General features: G+C 37.8%; 1 long non-coding RNA gene across 1 annotated transcript; it reads left to right on the top strand.

The window, feature by feature from the left end:
- Positions 1-2,283: 2,283 nt before the first annotated feature.
- LOC127454647 (uncharacterized) lies at positions 2,284-19,150 on the top strand. The gene is made up of 5 exons (XR_007899580.1): positions 2,284-2,547; positions 3,962-4,023; positions 7,070-7,397; positions 12,640-12,836; positions 17,519-19,150. It is a non-coding gene; the product is annotated as an uncharacterized LOC127454647 (long non-coding RNA).
- The last annotated feature ends 4,147 nt before the right edge of the window (positions 19,151-23,297 follow it).

The following is a 23,297-nucleotide window of genomic DNA, read 5'->3' as shown; positions in this document are numbered from 1 at the left end:
ATAGACTAGTAGAAACATGTTGTTGTTAGATAATTGATAATGACCCTGGGACATGCCATCACTGAACAGTCTCTCTCTGATTCTCCCAGCATCGTTGGCGTGCACGTTGCCTTGGCGCATTATCTCAAACATTACTTCTCGACGGGTTGGCTTTCAGGAAGGCCTGCATGGCCCTGGTGCCCTAGTAACAAGGGCTTATCCAGACCTGAAAAGACAACAACCGATTGAAATCGATGGAAGATGCGACAGAGAGCGCATTTATAGTGTAAGCTCACGGAAGACGTCAAAGTTTTTTTTTTTTTTTTTTTTTTTTTTAAATGAGAACTCAGCGGCCTCTGACAGAGTTGTCTATTTGGCAGTCGCGCCTCCTATTGAACCAGTAATTTATTCAAAGGAGATTTTTATCCCCAGCGATCTGATTCTTATGATAATCAACCGACTGAGACCCTTTTCTGTCCCCTTGTCTGGGGTCTGCTCTCGGTCCTGACGGTTAAAGCTGATTTGCACGGTTTCACCCTGCCGATTCAGTAGTCACATTCCTAGACACTTACAGAGAAAAAGGCAAAGACAAAGGGTTGCTGCTGGGAGAAAGTGCACTTGATTTAGACTGTGGGCTACAGTTAAATGAGTCTTTAAGTCAAAGTGTCCAAAAGGCACTTGTTGTGCCACTGCAACCCAGAATATAGGCCTTATGGATAGTCAGATACACAGCACATATTCTTTATTGACTGTATAAAACATGACTAAATAAATTCGAGCTATTTCAAGCAGCAATAATTTCGGTCTCTTTGTTGATCTGGGCCTCGTTTCCCAAAAGCATCTTAAGCCATAGTAGATCGTAGAATTCAGCTTACGATTTATCTGAGTTTTGCGGCCCGTTTCCCAAATGCATCCTAACTTAAGTAGTACTTGAAAATGCTCGTAGATTAACGAGTGCTCTGGAGTAATCGTACAGCGCTAAGTACATCGTAAGGACACAGACTTATGCAGACACCTGCAGGACAAACGCGCAATTACACCTAATACAATTGAAATACCCATAGCTACACTTAATATCAGTATACCTACGTTTTATTTTATTATTATTTTTAACCGACAAGGCTAATAATAATAACAAAAATAATACATGCTGAAAATGGTTAGTCAATATTGAATGAACAGATAAATCAGTAAGTAAACAAATAAAGTTATTTGTGGACTAGTTGGAAACAGCATGATTGTTGCAGTGAACTGTAAAAATTACAATCAGAGAGAGAAGGAAAAAAGTCAATAACTTGCTGCTGTGCATGAAAATCGTCCGTACAGTATATTGGCTCCTCATCCTCATCTCCTCTTCCTCTCTGACACCTAAGGGTGCTCTCGCCCGCACCATGCGTTGTGTAATACTTCACATGTTGTGTAACATTGCTGTTACCGTTATCACTTTTGGGAGTAAAAAGCAGATCTCCCTTTGATTGGTGAATGTCCCTAAAGCGCAGCTTCCATATGTCTCCTTATATTGCACTCTGCAATAGCACAGTGAACCTCGTTATATTCAATTAATGCTTGTTGTCATTAGCAGGACCATACACAAGGTCTCCGTTGTCTTCACTGATCCTGGAAGCTTTAATCTCGACCCACAGAGCAAATTTTGAAAACAAAATATTAAAATGCACATCTGTTGAACGAAGCAGTGATTGTGTAAAATAATCATTCTGCACAAAACGGCTGTAAAACAAAATGCAATTATGTGGTGAATTAAAGATGTACATTTAAGAAAATATTTTAAAATATTTCCAGGCGAGGTAAATTACAAACGTTTTTAAAGTTACGCTCAAATATAATGAAGTTGCAATGACGAGCAGCACTGTAGTCACATTTCAGCACTTCACCTTTATGGACAGCGTCTCTCTTTAAGTAGCACTTAAAGCTTGCAGTTTTGGGAAACGCACGTGAAAAATAACGAACGCTCGTAAAATCGCTTGTAAACCGCTACTAACCGCTAAGATCAATCGTTATTGGGGAACGAGGCCCTGATTTTGTTTTGCTAATTGTTCGTGGCCTTCAAATACAAGTCTTGTGCTAGAACATAAGGCTATTATTAGGCTAACCAACTAGTGTCATTTTAACAAACGAGTGGGTATTAAAATGCTTCTCCATAATTTAAGCAGCATTGTGTTGCATTGATTATTCAAGAGGGTGGGACAAATTGTAGCTGCAACGTGTCATAAGGGGAGGGCCTAAACGATGCTATATGTTTTTTGGCTTGCAGGTTGAGGCCAACAAGCATTTCATACGCGGAATGATAAGAGGGGGGACAACGAGCTGCTCATGTCACACTCCGTAGGGAAGGAGGGTGGCATCTCAGTGGGAAATATGGGCGAAAAGACTGCGTGCAGCCCGATACAGAGACGCTGAATGGATGGAACCACTGCAACGTCACGCGGAGCTGCAGCCATGAAGCAGAGGACCAAAGCGCGAGACAACATTCGGGAGCGCACGCAGCTTGCACGAGCACATTTATCAATTGCAATCCATTCTACAGATCCTTGATGCTCGTGGATTGGAGTGAGTATAAACTGGTATTTACGTCTGTATCATGGGTTGTTTTCATACCGCCACTGCAAGCATTCTGTAATTGTGTTTTAAGAGCGAAGCGGGAATCGATAGAAATAAGTCACAGGTTGCGCGAGTAGAGGTCCTTTTAGATGTTTGGCGCTCTGTTGATCAGGGTGCACGAGTCATTTGGACACATATAAATGGAAATCGTTTGTCATTCCATTTTACACAGAAACAAAGGCAGAACATGGTTTAAATGTTAGGTATAGGCATTAGTTATAATTACTCACAACTCATAATTACGTGGCTAATATCTAATCTAATTTTAAAATTAGTGTTGATTAACAATTTAATTGCTTGTAAACTTGGCTTTATTTGTCTTTATGCCCATTTCTGACTTGATCTGTGAGCGATGGCGTCCAAGGATATTTTCCCCTGAGAGCTGAAAAAATAAGAGGCTTGCCAACGTGCTTTGTTTGAATTAAATGCTTTCAAAGAAAAGTAGCTTATCCGATTCTGCAATAAGCAGGCAGTACGAAAAAGCTCTTGGTTCTTCTGTTCATATTCAGCCACAGAATAAAAGAAGAATAACACAAAATCTCAACTGTTTTGTTATTCTAGCAAAATCACTGAGTCATTGAAAACGTGATGGAAAAGCTACACATTGTGTACTTTCAAAAACCTGGGCACGTATGGTCGTAATTTGCATTGCATGGTGTTTATGAGAGGGAGGCAGGCCTGTGAGCATGAGGTCTAATCCTTATGGCCAGCGTTCAGATTTATCAGGCTGAATATCTGCTCTGCACGTGCCTCTTCCATGCGTGTAATTTCTCTCTAATATACCGTAGCATGCAAGTAAATGCGAAATTCCAGGTGTAGCAAATGAACACTGAAGCACCCTGTTCTTCATCACTAACATTTTATAAGTAATTGTAAATATATAGAAAATATTATACAAACATAATTATTTAATAATAGGCCATACTTAAACATTTTTATGCAAAGCCATGACTGAGCAACGGATGAGCAAAGTCAGCCACAATTATGTAGGAGGAAAGCCTATGGACCATTCCAAAAAATGTAAAAGACACTGTTCTTATCTAATTATTGTCTATATGTCCATTAATGTTAAATATTAGGTTAGGTATCATGTTGTATGTATTAAAACCACCGTCGAGGACATTAAAAGAAACTGTTTTCTTTATTGCTCAGCTTCATATGTTTATAGGCTGTTATAGGAACATACAAACTGTTAATATTCTGTTGCATTTATACAACTCCAAAAGTCCTGCTCACAGCCTGTAACATTTTTGTAAGAAGGTCTGCATTTTTTTTTTTTATCTAAAGACCAATCAATCAAACGTTTAACATAACGTTTTTTTTTTTTAAAGTTGCAATCTCTTATTTGCTTCTTTTTCTATAGGACATCCGTTAAACAGAGAGAGAGAGAGAGAGAGAGTTTTGCATGATGGGCACGTTACAAAGGTAGGTTACTAAAAAAAATCTTATTTTAATATTTTTACTCATAGGCTATTTATTGTACTTTTTTTTATTATACTTGCAGTAGGCCTATATTTTAGAGAACCATTTTGCGAAGTGATCATACACGCATGTAAACAGCCTATATAGGCCTACACACGTCACGTACACCCTTCAAGAATAGCAGATAACTTCCATTCATATAGTGATAATATCTGGAATTTGAAGCAGTAGATTTCATGACAGAATGATCACCATGAATTTTTCTGTTTTTCCGAATGGGTTAAGAGCCTTTACCATATACTTAATTTTTGGCACAGACACCAGTTATATTCTCACAAAAAAGTGGTGTTGGTAGGAATAAGCACAACCCACAACCTACAGTAGCTTCCATACAAAGGCCGAATCATTTTGTATAATTCTAAAGCACTATCATCTTTAAAGTCCGACAGTGAATAACTGACTTTGTAGATTTGAATGTCAATTAAAGACAGTTCTAAATAAAAGTTTTGTCAAATATATATTTATGTAAGTAAAAAAAAAAAGTCATTTTTTACTACAGTTTCACACAACCTGAATACCCATGCATTCGTTACGCTACTTATTCGTAAGCCTGTTTAATGAATCATTAATTATTATTTTTTTCATTCACTTGTTGAGAAGAGGTGCTTCCTATTGTGTTCACAACATACTACACCTTCTCCATCTCAAACTCTTATTTTGATTAACCGTAAAATGATTCAGGAGAGCCTATCGTATGAGTGGGTTATGTTTCATAACGATGAATGAAACACCGGCTGTAAGTAACTAAGGTATTTTCCTCGATAGTGATAGCGCATGTACATTTAGTGAACAATCAATAAAACAGTCATTGCATTTCCACTTTGCAGCTGGAAGCCTTTTTACACCACGTCGTCACGTAATTTAAAATATAGAGGAAAAATATAGCTAAAGGTCATAAAAAATAAGTCACTGTGGTAAAGTCAAAGTAGCAGCTCTGCAGTTATGTTCTCATTCTCATTACGCTCATTGTCAACAATATCAAGCGAATACGTCATTCATGGTTTGAACCAATAGCATACTGTATGTTTAAATGAAAGCCTTTGGCTAATCATTTGTATTTATTCTGATAATATCATTTAGAAATATTAGGAATTACTTTTAGCCTTTGTATGAATGGTTAAGATCAAACAGAGGTACAAAATAAGTCACCCCTAATTGTATATATCTCTTTTATATAAGCGCTTAATTGATTAAACGATACACGATTGCAGCAATCCACCACTGTATCTACACGGACGTGTCTAGATTTAAAGATCGACTGGTAACACTTTACAATAAGGTTCCATTCGTTAACATTAGTTAATGCATTAGGCATCGTGAAATAACAGTGAACAACATATATATATATATATATTACAGCATTTATTCATCTTAGTTAATGCTAGTTAAAAAAAAAATACAATTGTTTATTTTTAGTTCATGTTAGTTCATTAAATTATGTTAACAAATACAACTTTTGGTATTAAAAATGTATTACTATATGTTGAAATGAACATTAATCCTGTAAAATTATTGTTCATTGTTGGTTCCTGCTAACTAATGTTAGAACCTTGTTGTAAAATGTTACCAATTGATTAATGCAACCAATACATATCAGTAATTACCTAATAGTTAACTGGACTACATTTTAGTTTATTCTTGACATCAGTTATTTTATTTTTTTTAACTATATTGTTAGCTAAATGGTTACTGAAAATGCAGCTGGCACAACACAAAACTGATTGATCAAAACGGAGACAATGAGTAATCAAAAATATCATGAATAATGATAATAATAATTGTTGTTTTATATCAAAGGAGACATTTTATTTGAGTAATTCAGATGAAATTTAATGATCCAAAAGGAATAACCGACTTATATTTAAGTTAAATTTGTATTCTTATTAGTATTGTTTAATTCAAATGAATTTTTGTGTTCTTAAAATTGTTTTAATTTCTTTTTCTTTTTCTTTTTTATCTTATAAGGCTTAGGACATGTGTGCATGAGGGGGTCTGTATCACTGTGCATCATATAGGCTTAAGCCTAAAAGGGTAGTGTGCTAACTGTTCATTTACCGGAAAGGTTCTTGTGTTCTTATTTACAGTCACAAAGGCTAGTCGGCTAACAGTGAGCCATGTGGAGAGTAAATAAAAGTGTTTGAACTCGCCCCTGTGTCGCCATTTTCACCAGCTTGAAAGGCTATAATAAGTGATGACACTCTCTCTCCCTCTCTCTTTCTTCTCTTTGATTGCAACACCTCTGAGAGAGTCTAGGGAGGGGCCCCTCATACACAAAGGCTTTTAATTGGACCAGCTCCTCTTTTATTTGCATAAAATCAGTCTGACTGAGAGTGTGTGAGAAAGAGAGTGGAAGAGAGAGAGAGGCTGAGAGCGAGAGACACCTCATGAATCTGCAATTTGCGCTGAAAGACAGGCTTTTGAAAAACAAACAACTGAGATTTATGGGTAAATTTGTGGAAAACTAAAACAAGCAATGTGTAACTATTCTTTTCTTTATCTGTCGGCACAGTCAGAGTCTTTTTCTCATTTAAAAATAAATCCCAGCCTTTGCGGGGGGTGTTTTAAGTCATCTCTAACCCAGGGAGGTTAGATCAGCCTGCAATGTAAGACAGAGACAACAAGCAGTAAAACGAGCCCTTTACATCTCTAAAACCAGTTAAGTCTGGTTCAACTGTACATGCGTACTGGTGAAATCATTCTTCAGCTTTAAAAGAGTTACGAAAACATACTGCACAGTAGAAATACTTAAGAAATAATAGAAGACCATAGGAAAAAGCCAACACAACAGACTGTAAGAAAAAATCTTACTTCATTAACAATATCCATTGTCACAGTTTTTTTTTTCATCACAGACCTAGCACAGTCATGATCATTAATGAATGTCTTGGGTTAAATACATCAGGTTTAATTAATGATTGTGTTGAACTAAATACAGCTGACTTTGCTTCAGTCTTAATTACAAAGCTAATAAAACATTCTCTCTTTTTAGGTCCCAGTTCAACCCTTGGGTTTCTCATGAGGTGGAAGAGGATGGGTGGCCAGAGGGGTTGGCTGTTATCTTTGGTTATCTAGCTGTATGAGTGATATTCATTCTTCATAAAGCTAGATAACCGAAAGTAACAAGAATCCCATTACACACCTGAAAGGCATCACCCACCTTGCAAACTATACTCCTCTCATCCCCTCTTCTCTTATCCTTCCTAAGCCTCTCTCTCTCTCTCTCTCTCTCTCTCTCTCTCTACTCTCTCACTCTCAATCTCTGCATCATCTTGTGAGAGCAAGTCACAAAATGGCTTCCATCAGTACTGATAGGAAAGGTAAGCAATTTTTTTTTTTTACTGTTCTTTTGTTCAGTAATAAGCAGTGATCATAATCTTTCACCTTAAAGTCCATTCCGCATAATTATTCTCCTTGTAATGCATGTAAAATAGTGTTTACTCTTTGGTATATACAGTAGCTAATGTGATTGTATAAGATGTGTTTGCCATTTAAAGAAATTCACAGTGTGCTATGGAGATTGTTCACCTTTGACATACTCATTTTGTCATAATTAAGTGTATGAAAAATCAGAGCACAAAAAAGGCTAGAAGTAAAAATGCAATACAATGTCTTTTAAAACAACATAAATACTGGCTTGTACACATGCTTGTTAGACATTTGACAAGTACATGGGAGTTCTATTGATCATATAGCAAAAATCAAGAGGAACTAAAAATAATTAATTCACTGATGCCAGTAGGAAAACATTTATATTACAAATAATACACAGAATGAGAGAATGAGTCTTCAGACAGTATAAACAAAAACAGGATGTTTTCCAGTATGCATTTTTACCAAAAAATATGGATTTGTATACAAGGATAAGCCACAGGTTATAAGAACATATTGTGCATTGATATGTTGGTCAAACATGATCTTGTTTAATCTGTAAGCTGCTGGTCTCAAAGCACAGCGCAGCACGCTGAGGCTTAATGCAGGGGCCACATGACGATCACCCTTGGGTGCCTAACACCTAAACACCAGTCAGAGCATCCACTGCCCTCCGCAGTATTAGTCTGCAACAAACACACAAGGCTCATTCATTCGTTACCTTTGTTTAACAAGGTTGGTGAGCTGAGACCTCATTGTCTTTTCCAATACCGACACGGACTATCGTTTGAATCAACTCATGCATTTGAATAATTAATGGGCTAAAGCTTTCCCACGCAATTCTGGCCACTATTCTAAGCTTCGGATGCATTCGGACCTTGAGCCAGCGCTGGGAAACAAACATTGATTGTTTGAACTAGAATTTGTTAAGTTTCTGCTGAGAGGTGCTTGATTGGATGTGACAGTTGGCTGTGTTATAAATGGGCTGGGATGGAGCCAGCTCTGGGATAGATGCTTCTAAGTGGAAAAACTTTTCGGGACAGCCCTGAATACAGGTCTATTCCTCACTGTGGTCCAGTGCTCAGAGCAGCTGAACCTGAACAGTTTAGCTGACAAAAGCCATTAGGAGGCCTGCACCAGTATCCCCTTCACTATTATGGTTGAAATCAGCAGGTGGACATCTGCCAATCAGATCATTGTATCTTTGGACATGTTAAGTTGTAATTTAAATGAGCTTATCTGGAATTAGCAGATCATTGAGGTTACACTTCTAAACTACACTACATTAGGTTACACTGTTGTAAGAAACAAATGCACTAAATCTGAAAACATTATTTATTTATCCTTAAAAACAAAAACAGAAGAAGTGGCCAATCAATGTGATACACTCCACCATGTAAATCTAAATGAGTGAACTTTAGCATTTAAACTCATTTGCAATTACTTTTCCATACAAATTGCTTGAAAATTATTATGGACTAAAAGATAAATAGTCTAATTTATGTAGTGAGGCACTTGTCTCCCTGCGTTATGGAAGTAGCCACAGGCAGTGCTGCTGCATTGCAGGTGCAAGGATTAAACAGTACAGCTCTGAGAGCAAAAGGCGAAGAGAGAGTCTAAACCTTATCAATGAGAACAGATAAATGAGTGGACATGTGCGTTTAGATGCCCATAATATATTGAGCCATATTGATGAAGTCTGTATGTTTAAAAATAGCACATGCTGTTACATGAGGATTGCCTAGATCATGTCTTGTATTTTATAACTTCCAATCACAAAATCACTACTTCTACTCTGAATATGCATTTTCCTGGGTTAGCAAATATATTATTTCTTTATTATAAAAAGTTACTAATCTTAACAACAGTTTGTATAATACATCTACACTCACTGAGCACTTTATTAGGAACACCTGTACATCTACTTATTCATGCGATTATCTAATCAGCCAATCGTGTGGCAGCAGTGCAATGCATACCATCATTCAGATACAGGTCAGGAGCTTCAGTTAATATTCATATCAACCATCAGAATGGGGAAAAAATGTGATCTCAGTGATTTTTACCATGGCATGATTGTTGGTGCCAGACAGGCTGGTTAGAGTTTACTCAGAATGATGCCAAAAACAAAAAACATCCAGTGAGTGGCAGTTCTGCAGACAGAAATGTCTTATTGATGAGAGAGGTCAATGGAGAATGGCCAGACTGGTTCGAGCTGACAAAAAGGCTACGGTAACTCAGATAACCCCTCTGTACATTTGTAGTAAGCAGAATAGCATCTCAGAATGCACTACACGTCGAACCTTGAGGCGGATGGGCTACAACAGCAGAAGACCATAAAGTGTTTTTATAAAGTGCTAAGTAAGTGTATCTGTAAATAGCAAATCTTAAAGAACAGGCCAGATATCAACCGCCATTGTCTAAGCTAGATTTGGCTTTCTCTACACCCAATCATTTACAGTAGCTGTCTTGCTGCATACCAACCTACTGAGTAGTGTATACCCTCATCGTACTAAAAACATATGATGTCTACAACTCTTTGCCTGATTACAGCATTTAATTGACTAATAAAATTGAATTAAAAAATGTCCTTAGAAGAGTTATATACTGTAGGCCTAATGAATTGTCTCAAACTGCAAACCTGTAGATGTAAGTTACCAAGATGTATTACAATTACTGATTTGAGTGGTTAGCATAAAAGTAGCAGGTAGCATTTAGATTAGATATATTAAGGCTTGTTAGGAATAATGATTTCATCGTTGCTGGCTTCTAATGGTCCGACTCGGAATCTTGTGGTCTCAGTTTGGCTGGAAAATTAAAGGCTAGGGAACAGCAAAGCAGGAAGGAGAGGAAAGAATGGCAGTTTTCTCGTTCTTAGCAAGCAGATTCAGACTCAAAGTGTCAACTAGAAAAACAGGCATTGTGCTCTTATCTTTACCACTTTCCTTCCCTCTCCCATTGACTGTACTGTCAATAGAGCCAGTCCACTTGTCACAGAGACAATGGATTTCTTTACCAATCTTTTGACAGCATCCTAGTCACATCAACCAGGCTGCTTTTGGTGAGCGGTGCTCTGATTCCTGCCCCTGGCTACGCTTCTCTTTCTTTGGACGGAACTCACCAACAGAGCCCCAAAATGGCTACTCTGTTGGAGAGGAAACTGAGGAATAGACGCCATTCTCTTTGACCCCCTCCTGCCCTAACGTCGCCCCAAAGAATTGTGAATTCCCTTTAGGCTGTTAGAAAAGTCAATGGGCCCACACACACATAGGGGATTAAATACTCAGCAGTAACAGGTGTAGCCAAACGTTGTCATGAATAAATGAAAGGCTGATTCATCACACGTGCTGTACAGTGACAAGAAGACCACACCATAGTTGTTGGGGTTGTGTTTATTTTATTGTGTCTGAAAATAGCGGAATATGAAGATGACATTGTGTTAGTCAGTTATAAGAACTGTTGAATGTTGTAATTTTCCTTAAATGCTACTTTGAATTATTTACACTCTGTGCGAGTTAAAGTATTCAAGGATTTAAAAGGTTCTTTGTCAATTCAGAAAACTGAATAAGGAACAAATCAGACAAATTTAATCTGCATTTAAATGTTTCACGTCAAGCAGATTTGATGAGCGGTTAAAGAAAACATATATTCAGATATTGCTTGATTGTCCCATTTTTAATAGGCCATTTTGTCAAAAGCTTGGCACACTGAACTAGTAATCACTCTGGTGAAATGACTCTCTTTTTTAATGAAGCATCATTTGTATGGCTGTTCACATGCTGTCCACTCTCTGCCATATTGTCCTGCTCTCTTTTCAACACACCTACATGTCCACTGAAAGCACACAGTGCTATTGTTACCTCAGCTGTTAATGTCAGAGGCCTTACAATGGTTCCTATTTGCTGTATTTGCATAAGGCACTTTTCCAGCAAGCGTTTGGAGTGGTCTTGAGAGAGGGTCCACTTTATCCAGCCACAGCAAAAAATGTCAAGTACCAATTAGGGAAGGTTTGCTGCCTTTCAGCAGAGCCCCACCCCTCTAATCCCACTCTTTATTCCCCCCAGCCAACTCTCTCACATTCCGGCCCTCTCTCGCTTAGAACCCCTTTTAACGGCACCTTAAAACAAAGACCATCTCTCCCAGCTACCTCAGAGTAAAAAAAAACTTCCCTTAGGAAAGCCTAGCTTGTCACGCTGCATTGTTTCCCTGTGTGGGAGCGTCCACGAGACATTACAGAATACCCCTCTGCGCTCCTGAGATGCCTGGGTTTCATAGTGCATCCCTCAGGTGTGCTATAGATCTGCCTCAAGATGAACTTGTCAGATTGTCTTACTCTGCAAAAGAGTCCGCAGACATCTTAACTGGGTTTTACTATTAGGTTATTTTAATTTCATCCTCCATCTCCATGAGTCATGCACAGTTATAATCACGCTACAGCAAGTTTGTGGGTGGTCAAGCTATAGTCTTCATGTGTCTGTCCAAGTATATACGACACAGTGTGTAATTGGAAATTTGAAGGAAGGACGTCAGCTTAGGAAGTGTAAAAAAACATGTCACACGTCACCTCTGTCTTTCAGAGCACATGCACAATCTTTAGGCCAATTGTGGTCTGATTAACGTGTGTACATGCTGGATGAAGCCAAACTACCAATACATTATCTACATCTGTTAGTCTGACTTCACAAGTTAACATTTTTCACAATTTTAAAAAGACATATTATTGTTTCAATCCAACTGAAATCCGACTTTTTAAGTGCATGTAAACATACTGATTGCATTTTTTTTTTTGTTATAGAACATTCCCTGGCCTATACATTTAAAGTTATTTAAACTTTATATACAGAAGTATTACTTCTGTTAGCCGCCTCCTGCCATGCAAAAGGATTTATCCTTCACTCTCTGTCTCTTTCATTCAATATCTCAGTGAAGATTTTTTCCCAGCATTGATTCTCAGATGGTTGGGTCTGATTTGCATGCATTTGCATAATGAAAGTCATTTGCATGCTCAGGGCAGACTTTACCATGAGAACAGACACGAAAAGGTGTTTGTGTGTGTGTGCAAGCACTTGTACGCATGTGTGCGCATGCGTGCCTTATTGTGCTTATGCGCCCCTCACATGCTGATGCAAGTGCAAACTTCATTTTTGCCATCTTTCTTACTTTTATCTTTCCATTTTCACTCTCATACAGACTGACAATCCGTCTCTCCATGATGCCAAGGAAAGGAAACGTTGTATGGCAATCTTCCCACTCTGAGTCCTGCTGGTGTTACTGCTCCCCTCCCCTTCGCTGCTCTCCTGCCCCCTTCCTCCCGTCACGAGATGCAGCTTGCACAAAGCCACCATCTTAGATCATGTGGGCATTAAATGGAAGTGGAATATAAGCAGGTATGACCTACCATCTCTGTCCCACGTTTCGCACCCTCCTCTCGCTTTCTTTCTCTGGCTTATTTTTTTTACACACAGTGTCCCCTCTCCCCCTGCTCTAAGGCACTGTTCATTACAGCAGATGTGTTTGTTAATTGTGACTATCACACGTCCTGGTTGTGATAGCCGCTTAAGGGGGCGGAGACATGTTTTGTAGTCGTTTGCATTAAATCATTCTACAGCACTATGGCTGAGGCAGAGCTGCATCTGTGGGCATCAACATTGAATAGATTGCCATCAGGGATTCTGCTGCCCCGCCGTCATGCCATGCCAGCCACTGAGATGGCACGCTGCCATTATTGAGACGAACAGCAAGACTTTTCTCCTGCTTTCAGACATATTTGTCATGATATTATTTTTCCCATGAGAATTTGAGATTGAATAAGCTAAATGGATGATCATTGCTAGCCTTTAAAGGCTACTGGCAAGAAAGATTACCATACATAATTATAGATGTCAATTATTCTGCATAGATTTAAAGTTGCACAAACCATTTGGAAAAAACATGCATGAAGTCATGTCGCTATCTCGAGAGTGAGATAGCGACAAGGACTAGTAAGGTAATAGCTATGAAGAGGGAAGGTGTTAAGGACTGTGATAGAGAGATCTCAATAAGGACGGACTCTCTTTGTATGTCTTGGTTTTTAAGAGTCGCAGCCAAGACAAGTTCAATATTGTTCTCTGTGGTGAGCTTGCAGTGGTTCACTGTTATTAAGTCCAGGAAGCTATAAATTTAAAAACCGCTTAACCAAAACACCAATTAGAGCCGGCTGTGGCTTATTAAGTGAGGTTGCAAAGTAAACAATACAGGTCATTGTCCCTCACTCTCTCAGATGGCTGCCTTTGTTCAGGTCCCATCACTGAAAGTCCAGACAATACCCTCAACTAACAGATACAGTGGAGGAATAGCATGCTAACTGCGATGCTCAGAGCTCAGTCTCTCTGCTCGAGAGCAGAGGAGAGTCATAGAGCACAGAGAGATGATAAGGACATACTGAGGAATTTAGATATTTGTATAGATTTGGTGTCCCTGAGATGAACCAGTGCAACCACTAAGAAACAGCTAGAAGATAGAAATAGAAGTTTAACAGTCAGTTAATCATGTTTATCATTTATCATGGAGTGAGTGAATAAAATTTGCAGAACAACTACTGTATATGAAGAGTTTATCTCTTCCACAACAACAACTACTATCTACCATTATGATCATTTCTACTTTAAGCATCGCTGAATCAAAATAAGAGAAAAGAAATCAAAGGGGCCAATGATTAATGTAATTTTGGAAGCTTACAAAACAAGGATTTAATTGTTCAAGACTGATAAAACTCAGCATATTTTGGAATTCTACGTGCAGCCAGCAGACCAAGGGGGTGATTTATCATTAAACCTGTCAAGAAATATTTTGCATAAAGAAAATGAAGCTTTCAAGACACTTAAGCACATTTAATCCTCAAATTCCTATTACCGTAATGTGTTCAGATGTTTTACTTTTACAGTTTCCATTGTTTTTGTTGACGATTCTTATTACCATAACACAGTCATTTTTACAGTGTAATACTTTTTTAGGTCAGCGAAAGACAGGACCAAAGGGGTACCACTATGTTATACATAAATACTTCACAATTTAAATAATATTGCAAATTTTTTTTCACATTGCGTTAATGAAAGTATCATAATGACCATCTTCTTTGGAATTGCGGTAATGATAATTTTGTGCGTAGCTGTCATGAAAATAATGTCACACTGTAAAAAATCTTAATGGCCCTAAAATGGGTTAATTTTCTATATGCAAAAAATAATTTTATATTTGTTTCTTTTGATTTTGGTGTAAAATAGGATCAGGATATTTTCTTGACAAGTTTGGTGAGAATCACCCATAGAATCGTAGTCACACTGGGTCTAGAATCATGTCAGTGTTTGCTTTTGTCTTGAAAGCAGTAATCTAAGATCGCCTCAGTAAACAGGTGGCAAACTGAGGAAGAGTGTGGCTGAGAGGCACAGCACAGTAAATTGTACACAGTAAAAACAAAGCCAAAGCACATCAGATAAAAAAGAGCAAAGAATCTGTGGCAGCTTGCATCTGGGAGTGTGTGTCTGTGGGGGGCTCTGAGGTGGCTGGGGCATGGGCAAAGGGGCAGATACTCTCCTGTCTGCACACACACACATTCAAACAAGGCTCCCCTTTTCGGAGCAGCTGCTCTCGCCTCTCCATGCAGGCACCAGCCTTGGGAACCACCACGGTGAGGCTCCCCAAAAATGGACACCGGGCCCCCACCCCCCCAAGTCTGAGTCTGTCTGCCTCCCCCTTTTTGTCTCCCCTCCCCCTCCTGACGATGATGCTGGGTGCCTGGGAAGGACTCTGAGTTCATGGTCAGACTGCCTATTGAACTGACAGGCTGACTGTTTGCTCAATTCAGTCCTCTATTCAGCCTGGACAGGAGGAGGGAGACAGAGACACAGTAACACTCCAATGAGTATTCATTTAGGGAAGACAACCAGAGGGAGAGAGGGAAATCACGAAAGAAAGAATGAAAAGGAGGAGAAGCAGAGAGGGAGGGGTAGAGAAATAAGAGTTTTTTTGTGCCACGTTTGGTGTAGAAATGGCGGTGCCAACCATCACGCATGGATTGTAAACAGCTCCCCCTCCCCATTCTACATTTATGTGTCTCTGTATTTCACTATTGACTAATTATTTACACTGTGACTGCAATTCATGCGGGGTCTTTGTTTCAGTCTTCTCATCTTTTTTCCCTTCCCTTCCTTTATCTTGTCTGCATTGTGTTCTCTCTCTCAAATCCTTATTCCTCCAACTTAGAGGATACATAGAATGCCATTATTGTCTCTACACCAAATCTGACAGGATTCAGGGGACTTTGCCTTATGTTCATGAAGGACCACATTTCACTGTCCAGATCCTACTTGTAACCATCATAACAGATATAACACACTATAGACTGCAAAAAGTGGTTACCTGCAATTGTCTGTAACCTGCTTAAGGAGCTATTTCTACCTGATCTAACCCTTAAAATTAGTTTTGTTTGTAAAACCTAATGTATTCAGGTTGGTTCAGTGATGATACATACTATTTTTGACTTCAATCAAACCAGTTAACTTAGATGTTACCAGATGTTATTAGTTTTACTCCTAAAGAAATTAATTGTAATTTTGCAATATATGTAGGAAATCATGACGACTCCAGTCCTAGCAGTAACCTTATAAAAGCTGTTTTATTTTACATGGAGAGGGTCTGCACATGGGGGCTGCCATGTTAGAATCACATGATCTGCCAAATACTGCTGGCTTAATCTCAGTAACCGCCCTGTTATTTGACACTTTCACTCATTGATTAAAGTAATCATGGCTGACTGTGAATAGTGAATTTCTACAAAGGCATCTGTAACTACAAATATTGATTTTGGATGATGTTGCATCCAAGCCGCTAGGTGTCAGTGTAACTCCAAGAAGACACTAACAAAAAAGTTTCTGAGTGCACCTTTAAAGGAATTTTCCGGGTTCAATACAAGTTAAGCTTAATCAACAGCATTTGTTGGATAATGTGTATTGCCACAAAATGTAATGGTGCCACGTCCGTCGTTTTCTTGGAAAAAAGCAAAAATCGAGGTTACAGTGAGGCACTTACAGTGTAAGTGAATGGGGCCCATTTTTGGAGGGTTTAAAGGCAGAAATGTGAAGCTTAAAATGTTATAAAAGCACTAACATTAATTCTTCTGTTAAAAATCAAGGATTATGTGAGCTATAAAGTTGTTAAAATTTAAATTTTTTCAGTCATTTTAGGGTTTTAGGTTTTGTTGACAATGCATCATTATGTCAACAAAGTTGTTAAATTGGCTATAACTTTACGAAGAAAAAGTGTACCTGACCTAACCTTTAAACATTTGTTTTGTTGATGTAACCTAATGTAGTCAGATTGATTCAGACATTTTAAGTTATATTTTTGCCTACAATCAAACTAGTTAATTTAGTTGTTACAACATTTAATGTTAGGTTAACATTACTATTGACGTTCTGAACTTGGGAAAGTTCCACTCACACTTTTGCCATTTAAGTTCATTTTCTGGCAATGAAACAATAGGACAAGGTCATTGCTGGCCCATAAACACAGTAACTGTGGGTGTTTGATCAGCTCTGGCCTGCTTTGGTTCTTAATCACCTTCGCACCTTGAGTTGCTTGTCAGCTAAGACAAGTTGTGACTAAACTCTGGAGTTCTCCAGGCTTAGGTTGTATCACATGCCTCCTCTTTGCTTTAGAGCCACATTGTACCAAGCGCAGAGGCACTGTCAACTTCGGCCTCAATCCCTCAACCTGGCACTTGCAACAGCCCACATTAGTCATGGCCATCTGAGGTGTTAGCTGCAAATATCTTAAATATCCTCGAGTTCATCTGCTCAATCCTAGTAAAGGAACTTCTTAAAGTATAGCAGCCACTCCTGAAGAGACAAACTGACCCTGACAGTTTGTATATAATCATTTCCTGTGATTTGCAGTTGATTGTTCTGATTTGAATTGAAAATTTCAAACTGTTTTCAAGAGTTTAGTAAAGTAGTTGTCACTTTATCATATACATATGTTTTTGAAATATATTTCATTAAACACATTTTCTGTTTCTTTTATTTCATTTCAGTTTTCAAGTCAAGTTGAATATCGTGGAATCCATTAAATGGAAGATGATTCACGTACCGACAGCTGATGGAGTCACATGGGTCTTTACTATGCATGTGCCCCAACATCCAATATAAACAGCACTTTAATTGTTCTTTATAACTTCAATCTTGGCATTTGTGAAGCCTTCATTTACTGTTACAGGGGCTGTATGTTTCAAGAGTCTAGTGTGTATGTATGATGTGTGTCTCTAGTTTTCAGTGTGTGTTTACTATTGAGAAGATGGGAGGGGATATTGCAGGAAACTTACTGTTGTACAGATCTGGATCAAAGTACTTAAAACATTGTGCATTTAAACAAAAACACTTAGAATTCTCAGCATAAAACGGTTCTGTTTGGGTCATTTTACTATGGACAATTTATATAAAACAATTTTTAAAGGTCAACCATTTCAGTAGAAAGAAAGAAAATTAAATGAGAGAGATAGAGGCTGAGGCTAAAAAATCTTAGAAACAAATTTAACCCAGGTCAACACTAATCTGTATTGGTAGGCCTTTATGAGTACAATCTTTAGCATAGTGCACTTTATAAAGTCATGTTGGGTTAAGTTCAATAGTTTTCAGTATTAAAGGAAAATGTAGAAACTGCTGTTCTAGAAACTGGCCTGTTACTTTCTGTGTACTGTACATAATGTATTTCTTCAGTAACTGATTACTAATTGATATTTAACATGAAATACATTATTAGAAATAATGTGTGAGGCTCTGTAGATTCTGCATGTATGAATGTGAGACCCACGGCAGCAGTGAACGGTTCTGCACTCTGATTGAACAGCTCAGTGTGTTGTGCGTCACACACTTGTTGGAAAGAGAGCTGTTGTCTTTAATTTCTATGCAATTGCATTGAGCTTGCAATCACCTGAAAGAGAAGGCAGATCAGAGCAGTTGTTTATGATTCAAAGTACTTTACTGAAGACATTTATTGACAGCAGATTAAATCTGTTTTAAGGTGAGAGGAAGAGAAAAGATTAAGCTGAAATATTTTATGCCCACTAAAACTGGTTTCAACAAACTAACTTAAATGTCCTTTTAGCTTTTAATTTTAAAATTAAAAATTTCAGAACTAAATTTTAAAGGGGATGAAATGCTCTGTCGCTCTGTATTTTGAGTTACAATCAATTACAGCTGAAGAAACAATTCATTATTGCTATGCAAATGTTTTACAGTTATATTTTATTACAATTTGAAGAGAATTGTGCAATGTATTTTATAAACAGATTTTTCTGAAAATAATCTTTCGTGCATCAACAATCAAGTGAATGTAAAGATAATGAATTGATGAAATGGGGCTTTTTACTATGCAATTTTTTCATATCTTCCATAATTGTTTGTTCTTTGTGTAATTCTTTAGCGAGTTTTTATTTTCAGTTGTTCATAGTTCTGTAGTAATAATGGTAATACTTAAAATCATGTTTTCATTTAATTTTTAACTCTATGATTTTATAATTTTCCCTATCGTATGTGTTTTTTTTCATGTTGCAGATGAGTGCAAATGTGTGAGTTTTTTGTTCATTATTTTACAGATTATTTTTGTAGTACCACATGTGCCTTTTAACAATGTCCTGTTATGGATATTAATAAAGGTTTACTTTGAAAACAAACATATGCATTATTTCCTCTATTTAATACCCTCAGCTCTGAATAATACTGTTACTATCAAAGACAACAAATTAGTTTGAAGCAAGATTTTTGAAGCCTGAACTCTGAACGTCAGCATTCACAAGAAATTGGCTAATTTTCTTTCAAAGATTCTTCATTTGTTCAGGGGTAATTTGACCAGCAATTAACTAGATCAGGTCTAGAACATTACCCTCCACCAACATTTCTTGGCCGATCAGAGTACCTCACAATCTGTGTGGCTGTGTGCCAGGTACCAGGGTGCATTAGTGTATTGCAGGCCATAATGATGCTGATCTGACACACATTTTAGTGAGGCCATGCAACAGTGGGCTAAAGCAGGAAGCAACTATTAGACCAGGGTGCCTAAGAATGCAGCATTGAAAACAGGGTCACCTGAAGTTCAGGGGGTAAGGAGTACTTGTACTTTCATCAATGGATATTTCTCCTCCAGGTCTTTCTGATAGCATTCATTACAAACACTGTGGCTGAATTTTAAACAGTTAATTAAACAGCCAAAATTAGCTTATTCCATTTCTGTGTTCAGTATATAAGGGCTAAGATAATAATTTAACATGTTTTTCTCTGAACTTACTAAAATGAATTCCTTGCAATGCAACCGAATTAGCATGTGAAAGTTCTAGAAGTTAGTAAAGAGCATTGTGTGGTGTGTTTCTGTAGCAATGGTAGAGTATGCTGCTAGCAATGCCAAGGTCATGGGTTTGATTCCCAGGGAAATACACAAAATGTATAGCTTGAATGCTCTGTAAGTCACTTAGTTTTATTTTACCAAATACACCCTATACTTGAGACATGTAATGGTTAGCACACTAGTCTCATGTATCTGTTGGAGATGTATGGTCCCCTTTGTCCCCATATTTACATCGTCTAAATGGTGGAACAGTATAGCGATGAATAATTTTGGTGCAACTATGCTTTAAGACCGATATATTTCAGTAGTGTCCTCGTGCCACTGATTCATTTATGGATCGTTTTGTAATTTGAAAAGAGGGAGGATGTTATGAAGGATGCAACATTATATTGAAAAATAATTTCTGTGAAAGGAACATACACATTCAATACAATCATTAAGGGAGCGAAAGGGACACAGACAGCACTCTGCAAATGGTGGTCTCTGTGCCCATCTGGGCTGCAAAGAGAACAAAGCAGAACAGAACAGAGTGAGTTTTACACAGCCACCTCCCAAAATATCCTTTTATACAAAACTGCCATCATTTAAATATAAATGATGACAGTAAGGACCAATGAACAAGAGAGAGGGAAAAAAGAGAGCAAGTGAGAGAGAGATTCTCAGAGTGACCATGGGAAAGATGTGGTAGATTCCCTTACTTGATTCCCTACTCTTGCTCCTCAAATCTTCACCTTGAGCCCAATTAGGGTAGGCAAATGTTGCACACTTTCTGTCATTGATATCAGTTAACCACAGAGTACATCAATACACGTGTTAATTTCTCTTTAAACGACTGCTCTTTGATTTGCTACCGATGCACAGTTACAGATGAAGTAAAGGATCAAACAGAGATTTTTATTCATCACTAGATGTGGGTTAGATTTTAGTAGTAATGGGATATTCACCCAAAAATGAAAATGATGTCATAATTTACTCACCCTCATTTTGTTCCAAACCCATACAACTTTCTTTTGTGGAGCGCAAAAGGAGATGTTAGACAGTATGTTAGTCTCAGTCACCATTCACTTTTATTCTTTAGTCCATACAGTGAAAGTGAATGGTGACTGAGGCTGCCTTCCTGCCTTACATCTCCTTTTGTGTTCTGCGGAAGAAAGTCATATGGGTTTAGAACTACATGAGAGTAAATGATGAAAGATTTTTAATTTATGTGTGAACTATACGTTTAATAGCACTGTATGAAAACTGTGTGAATAAAACTATCAAATTTAACTAGGTACAGTGTAGGGTGTAATCCAATTACAAATTAGTTACTGTAATCTTACTACTTTTAGTCAAAAAAAGTAGTGTAATGCATTACATTTTAAATTCTTGTAATCAGAATAGCTACTGACTTTCAATTAATTTAATTACTTTTAAGTACATAATAGGATTATGCTTATTTCTAATATATTATTTATGTAGAATACATGGCCCTGTAACGAGTCATTGTGAAGGAGAAATGTGAGGTGCTGAGTTTATGACTTGTGTGTAACAATGAACAAGGAAGAAATATAAACATTATTTTGAATTTTTTGAGCAGAAATGTGTTTTAGACTTAGATCCTTTCAAGCAGCATATCGGGCACTAAATTTGTTAATCTTCTTACCGTTTCCGTAGCAAGTTGGTTTTGTGGGGATGGGTTGCTAACCCGACGCCCAACCCACCTTCTTTCTCATCCAGGCTTGGGACCGGCAATAGTGTTCAGAAAGTAACTTAAAAGTAAATTATTAAGTAATGTGATTACTTTTTCAATGAAGTAATTAGTAAAGTAATCAAGAACAATTTTAGAGAAATAATTATTAATTTTTAGTGGATTAATAGTTTTAAATAACTTACCCAATTCTGACTAGGTAGCCATAAGACAACATTTTGACACCATCAAAGTTCATCATATTGCATATCCTAATGGATATCCAAAAATCAATGACAACGTAGCGCTGTTATACCCTGTAATCTGGTAAACACCACAACGTCAGAAAGTCCCTGATTTTATCACACTAATATCATGTTAACATAATGTTTATATCTTACTTTGCTCACTTTTGAAACAGTGTGTATTTTAATATTTAAAGACCCCCTTCACTTCCATTGTATATGTGCCTTAAGGCACGGTCACACATACCTTCGCACAGCGAAATTCCACAGGCGAAATACAGTCATCTCAATGGGAAAGCCACACAATCGTGACTTTAGCGTGATGGACTTCCGGTGGAGAAGAATTTTCCCTCACGGATTTAGCTTGGACTTCAAGTTTGGTGAATTTTGACAGGTGAATTCGCAGCATTGAACAATTGGAAGTTTCTTGGTTTGACAATGGATAAGTATATAATTTTAGCGGTGAGTTTCTTTTTAACTTCACACTCCCAGAGTATAAAGTGCAGAATTAAAAAGAGGCTGCTTGACAATTATATTTTTGCTGGTTTTACACTCACTCAACGTTCGCCCATGCCATCTTCGCCCCAGGAATTTTGCAGTGCGAAGGTATGTGTGACCACGCCTTTACTGTAACCACAACTGCTGTCGACTGAGCTTAACTTGAACCTGGAATACTCCTTTAAGGTTGGCTCATGTTTTATAATGTGTTAATTTCTAGGATTAATAAAGATTCAGGATTCAAACAAACAAGAACATAAACCCAAGATAAGACAGTACAAGATAATTTTGGTGTCTGCTTAAGAAATTGGCTATTGTGATGAAAGCTGAGAAAACGGAGTTCATGATTACAAGGATATAATTTATCATGCAGCCCTTATATCATCATGAATCACGAATTAATTGTGTCTTTGACAGCTCCACTTCAGTCCTGAGCTGCGTCTGACTCCTTGTCTGCCTGGTTTGCAAATCTTGTTCAAACCACAAAACTGCTGAAGTCACTCAGCTAAAACAAAAAAGCATAAATGCAAGTTGGAAGATGTAGGGAAGGAACTTGCCCCCTGGATTTGCCTCATGAGAACGGCCCCAATGGGCATGTGCAGGAGGGCGAGGTCACCCCAGCCCTCCATGCTGGTGTGATTGAAGAGGGACCAGAGAGAGAGGAGTCAATGCAGACAACTCGACAATGAGAGTTTAAGGGAGAGGGACAAGAGAAAAGACCTGAGGTCAAGTTCAAGGCCATTCTCACTGTCTAGGATTTTAAATGAGGGTTAATGCACATTTACACAAATACACTCACATAAACAAATTCACACATTTCCCAACATTAAAGGAATGTTTGAGGTTGAATACAAAGCTCAACTGACAGCATTTGTGGCATAATGTTGATTACTACAAAAAATTTATTTCAACTCATGCCTGGTTTATTTAAAAAAAAAAAAAGGAAAAATTGCAGTTACAGTGAGGCGCTTACAATGGAATTAAATGGGGGCCAATCCATAAATGTTGAACTACACACTGTTTCAAGTGAAGTAAAGCCACAAGATGTAAACATTATAACA

The sequence above is a fragment of the Myxocyprinus asiaticus genome, chromosome 16, assembly GCF_019703515.2.
Source record: "Myxocyprinus asiaticus isolate MX2 ecotype Aquarium Trade chromosome 16, UBuf_Myxa_2, whole genome shotgun sequence".
Lineage (NCBI taxonomy): Eukaryota > Metazoa > Chordata > Actinopteri > Cypriniformes > Catostomidae > Myxocyprinus > Myxocyprinus asiaticus.
Note: the sequence above shows the minus strand (reverse complement) of the source record. Positions and strands in the feature narration are given on the sequence as shown.